We start from the raw sequence: 6,000 nt of genomic DNA, 5'->3' as shown, positions 1-6,000 counted from the left end.
AGGAAAAAGGGAAGCACATAATCTGATTGGGAAGGACGGAAGAGTAGATTCGATCTGATCGTCATAGGGAACACTCAGAAAGCCATGTAGGAGCTGATATTATGCAGTGTCAGGTAAAGGATGACCCAATAAAATGAGAAGAGCTGCCACAGATTCATGAAAGGGCTGCTTCTGAACAATCAACTTAGGCTCTGCAACCTCAGTTTCCTCATTTACAAACTTTGCACTGGGCAAATTATTACCTTCCTGATCTTGAGATAAGTCAGCCTATCTTGAGTGTCTGCACCCTACTTCTACTTGGAGAAAGGGGCCCAAGGCTGCTGCTGAAAGCTTGCAATGATTTCTTTGGTCCTTTATTGATTTAATTTCTTAAACATATCAGGCACTCAGAGAAGCACTGATCATACCAAGGAGAACAAAACAGTTGCTCCCTTGGAGCAACTTAACCATGCGTCATAGAAAAGACCATACAGCAAGGAAAGAGCTCAGTTGGAGCAAATACCTGGCTTCTCCAGAAGAGGGGACAGGGTCATCAGAGAAGGCTTCTTTAGAAATATCTGAAAATGAGAAGCACTCATCAGATGAAGGAACATTTAGCCAAGTAAGAACTCTCCAGGCATGAGTGTTCTTATCTTTTCACTTCATTCTGCTGCAGAGAACCAAATAATACTTGTGTCTAGACAACTGTGTAGATACAGCACTTTATTAGTTTTAGGAACTGAAAGACTTTAGGACTACTTTGAGATTTTACAAACTCTTTGTGTAGTTGTTGTCATGGAGCCCTGTTTTATTATTTATGAGAACATGGAGAGACAGAAGAATTAGAGACCTTTAGATAGACTTCATCACACTCACTGGAAGGGAGATAATTGCAATTACTGAAGAGATTAATGTGCAGGCAGTCGGCACACTGCAGCACATTGCACATAAAACCAGCCACACTGGAGAATAAAAAGAGCTGGGGAAGGGCTTCAGGGCTTGTCATGTGTGTATGTGTTCATTCTAGTAGCTGAATGATCTTTCAGAACATTTGGAAAATACAGAATTACCATTAATCCTAAACTCTCATGATCACTTATTGAATTTTGACTATCTTAATCTTTTTTTAAGTCAAATATATAATTGTAGATGTCCATATTGATCTGGAGTTGTACTTTTTTCACCACTTAATACCATATCATAGGATTTTCCTCATTGCTTCTTGGTCTTCATAACTATAATTGTAATTCCTATAGAATATTCTATTCAATGGATGCACTGTGATTTACTGAACCATTTCCCTATTTCTTGGATAATTGAATTGATCCATTATTTCATTGCTATCAATAATACTGTGGTAAATGCCTCAGTGAACTCGTGGAGAATATAAATACTGCTTCAAGCTTTTTATGCCCCTTGGCATTCAAAAGAGGACTTTGGTTTCCTCAGGGTACAATTCCAGAATCTGTGAGACTTCAATGTAATTGGCCTTCCTTAGGACAATGCTATGAGAGAGTCCAAATTCGAACCAACCAAGTTCCCAAGTTTTACCTTGGCTTTATGAATGATGGAAGTAAACCAAACCCTTAATTTCAACAATGGAAATATTCAACTGGATGTTTGTACAACTTCTACTACAGTCACAGACCCTGGAAACTGTGGGCACAACCACTGTATCAGCTGCTGCTATCCATTGCTCACATGGGCCCTGATTTCTCCACTTGGTTTCTAATTCAGAATCTGGGGTGGGTGATGGTATTGGTGGAGCTGGGACATGTGCCAGTGACCAAGTTGAGAGATTGGGAAATGAGTATCTTAATGTGAGTTCTGTAAAAAGTAAAGCCTGAGGCAGAGGCAGGGGTTTATGTATAAGTGTATATACTTATGAGAGCAGGTCACTGAGCCAACCATAATTTAGCATTCAGACTGACCAATCTGACTGTTCGCTTGATCTCGTGGGCAAGAAGGTGCACAGTGACAGCTTAGGGTAGTGTATTCGAGTAGAATGGAGAAGAATTTATACCCCAACTCCTATTTCCCATTATCACAGATTTGCTCAGCATTATGTCTGTCTCCTGCACTTTCAGATTACACAAGCTTGAACCAAGCAGGTACACTTTTTAAAAATTTTATTTTATTTTATTTGTTCTAATTAGTTGTACATGACAGTGCACTTTGGTGTCTCAGCATCAACAGGGAAGCCTTGGGGGCAGGAGGCTAAAGGTTTATGGTGCTGGCATGATATATGGTGCAATGTCTCAGGATGCATTTGTTGGAAGTGGATGGGAATCCACAGAGTTAGTTGTTTCAAAGGTGAGGTAAGAGGGAAAATGAGAAGTGTTTGATACAATCATTTAGCTCTTCCCTTGAGAGGGATGCTCTTTCTGGAAAGTTATAGATCTCCTTTAGCATCAGATGGATAGTCAAAGAAAAAAAGAGAATAAATGTCAGCTCACCAATTCTGTATGGTATCCGGGTATTGGAAGAGCAAATTCTGTTGATGGGAGTCACAGATGCTGAAAATAATGATAAAAATAAAACATTGTGAATGTTATCTCCTGCAAATTAAAGTTTCTTGAAATAAAAGGCAAATTCATGCCTGAAATTGCTTTTGGCAATAGTTATCATTCAAGATGTGGATGTATTGAGCATATATTCTGGACTGTCTGTCCTATTGATGCATTCTAATGAGTTTTAAATGTTCTATTCTTTCTAATTTTTGTTCCATTCACAATGTTTCTTTCCAACAATTTATTTTGTCTTCCGAATGGCTTATGGATAAATTGGTTTTGGAACTGGTGGTACTTAAACATATATAATAAGTTTTTGGAAAACAAAGGATAAAGAGAATAGGATTTCAAAATTAAATGGAGTATGTATGGAAGGAATTCAAACTCCTTTTGATTTTTTTCAGTAGCTTTACTTTTTCTGCATCAAAGTCATCTCGAACATTGATGGTCATGATGCCAGAGGAAAAGAGAGGACTCGGAATGTCTTGTATCAGCTCTGGCTGGGATGACAATTGTTCCTTTTTGTTCACCACCAGAATCAGTCACATATCCTCCAACAACCACAAGGGGGCAGGAAGTGCAGTTCTGTACTAAGCCTAAGATGCGGGAGGACCATTAATATTTGGCAAATAATACTAATGACTACCCCAGCAGGTTTGGCATTTTTTAGCAGTGACTGTCACAGAAAACCTTGGGTGATAAATAATATGCAGCAGGTTTGAGATTGTGGCATGTCTAGCATTTTCAGACATTTAAATTACAGAAGGCTTATTTGTAAAATGAGTATGTAGCAGGTTTGAATACATAACCACCAACAACACAGCTGTTCAGAAAAGGTTTTTAAAAAATCTTCATTGGCTTTAGATTACTGTAAATCTTACTCTGAGTTCCCATTTCCAATAAAGATAGTGGGGAGCGCAATCTCAGTATCATAGGAGTTCCTGTGTTGCAGGGTTAAGCAATCGGAGGAGATCTTTGACTAAAATCAAACTCCAGGCAGAGGTTTCTGGGTCTTCAGTCCAGGGAACTGTTGAGTTGTATATTAATCAAGTCTGCACATGATCTCTCTGGAACTGGCAGCTCTGCTGCTGTGGATCAGCTGGGGCACCAGATTCATTGCTGAAGGTGGGAAGCCCAGGGGCTAATGGTCCAGCCTCCTGCAGAGCACCACACAGTAATCCCTCTGAGATTGCTCCACTTCCCTAGGTACCGTCACCCAGCAGGACTTAGGTTCTGCCTACAACTGGGCACCATCAGTCTTTGTTCCCTTTCCATTCTGAAGCAACTCTTCCTGTCCTCATGACTCCTCCAAGGACAGGAAAACCTGCTGACAAAGAGCAGTTCCTCTTTGCTGAGGCTCACCTGTCCCCCTGACATATAGGACCTGCCTCCTGTGATTATTTTCATTGTTGAAAGGATTAAAAGAGATCTGGAAAGAAACTGCCACAGAGAAAGTCTCAAGAACTTGAATGAAATGTTCAAGTGTGAATTAACTTTAGTAATAAATAATGGACAGAACTGGGTGGGGTTGGAAGAAGGAAATTAATAATGATGTGCATCTACTCTATGACTGACCTTGGTAAGCTATTTTTATTCATTATCTTACTTAACTATCACAGCAATACTAACAGTAGAGTATGAGCCCATTTTATAGAGGAGGAAACTGAAGCTCAGAGGTTTCTTTGCATAGAATAAAATAATAGTATTTATGATGCTTATGTGACATTCATTGCTGTATGCTCATTATGAATAAGGATGATTTGGTAGTCACAAAATTCCACAAATAAATACAATAGTTTTACTATTTTTATTTTAAAGATGAAAAAAAATGAGTTGTAGGTAGTTCAAGAGATTTACCCAAGGGTACCAGTTAGAAAATGAAGTCAAACATGATCCCTGGGAGTCTGGCTCCAAAGTCCTTGCTCCAAACCACTGTTCTGTTCTGCTAAGGGGAAAAAAGAGATGAAGAGGAAGAAACAGAGAAAGACAGAAAGAGAGACAGACACAGAGAGACAGAGTAGGAAACAGAGATAAAGAGAGAGAGAAAAGTCAAAGCAAATTGTAAAATTTTAATGTTTGTTGAAACTAGCTAAAAACCTTCAAAGAAGTTTAATGCATTTCCAGAGAGTTGAACCTCAAAAGACAGTCCTGGGATGGAACCTGCATCTAAAGTCAATGAAGATTGGACTTTGCCCTAATTAACCAGACAGACACCCAGAGGGCTTTCAGCTGAAGGTTAAGTTAGCAATGCCTGCCATTGCCTAAGAGTGGAATATAAAGTTAGCATTCCCAATGGGACAGATGACAACTTGATAGACACTCAAAACAGTTTTCCTGAAAATCAATATTAAGACCTTAATTTTTCCTTCCCAGGAGCCATTGCTTATCACCTGGTTGGCTAGAAGCCAGATGATTTTTAATATTAACACTGTATAAAATTTTGGGGGTTGACTCTTTGTGAACAAAGCTGATGGTTTTACAAGGCAAAATTTGCACTCAGATAGAAAAGCTTAAAATTTCTCAGTTTTCTAAACAGCCAAGTTGCTTTTAGCCTGAGGAGGTAGGTACACTATATTAACTTCCCAGAGGAGAAAAGTCATTTCCCTTCCTGTCGGCATCTTTCATCTGCAACTTCCAATAGAGAATCAGAAAGAGAAGTGACTATGTTCTGTCATGGGAAGAGGACTTAAGCTCAGACTTTCTGAGGCCTAAAATGGATGAAATTGGAAAATATCATGCTAAGTGAGATAAGCCAATCTCAAAAAACCAAAGAACGAATGATCTCGCTGATAAGCGGATGATGACACATAATGGGAGGTGGGAGGGGTTAGTGTTAGGGTTAGGGTTAGGTTTAGGGTTAGGCTTAGGGAGGGTGGCAAGGATGGAGGAAGAAAGGACTATATAGAGGGAAAAGAGGGGTGGGAGTGGGGGGAAGGGAAAAATAACAGAATGAATCAAACAACATTACCCTATGTAAATTTATGATTACACAAATGGTATGCCTTGACTCCATGTACAAACAGAGAAACAACATGTATCCCATTTGTTTACAATTTAAAAAAAAAAGATTTTCTGAGGCCTAGAATCAGAGTAAGGAAGACAAGACTGCATGGATTTTATTTTACTAGCCCATTCAAAATGTAAAGTCTAATGGGGTATTTTAAAATGATTTTATGACAGATCACTTCTCTGAATAGAATTTATACCCAGGGATCATATCTCACTTTTAATATTGCTATTTTGTATAGTTATTTTAGCATCAGACACAAGTACTGAAATTTTGTGAATGATTTGTAATGACTAGGGTCTATGTGAAGGGCTACCATGATGAGAAATTTTGTGAATTAAATAGCCATTTCCAATTTTCATTTGCTAAATTATTTTTTTATTCTTTCAATATAATTATAATATAATTCATTTTTTATACACTTGAACTTTTGTATTTGGATTTGTGAAAACTGGTAGACCAAGCACGTAGACATACAGAAATATTTTTAAATTCCCCTCTCCT

The sequence above is a fragment of the Sciurus carolinensis genome, chromosome 2 (assembly GCF_902686445.1).
Source record: "Sciurus carolinensis chromosome 2, mSciCar1.2, whole genome shotgun sequence".
Lineage (NCBI taxonomy): Eukaryota > Metazoa > Chordata > Mammalia > Rodentia > Sciuridae > Sciurus > Sciurus carolinensis.
The sequence above is the reverse complement of the archived record's forward strand: the minus strand, read 5'-3'. Positions refer to the sequence as shown.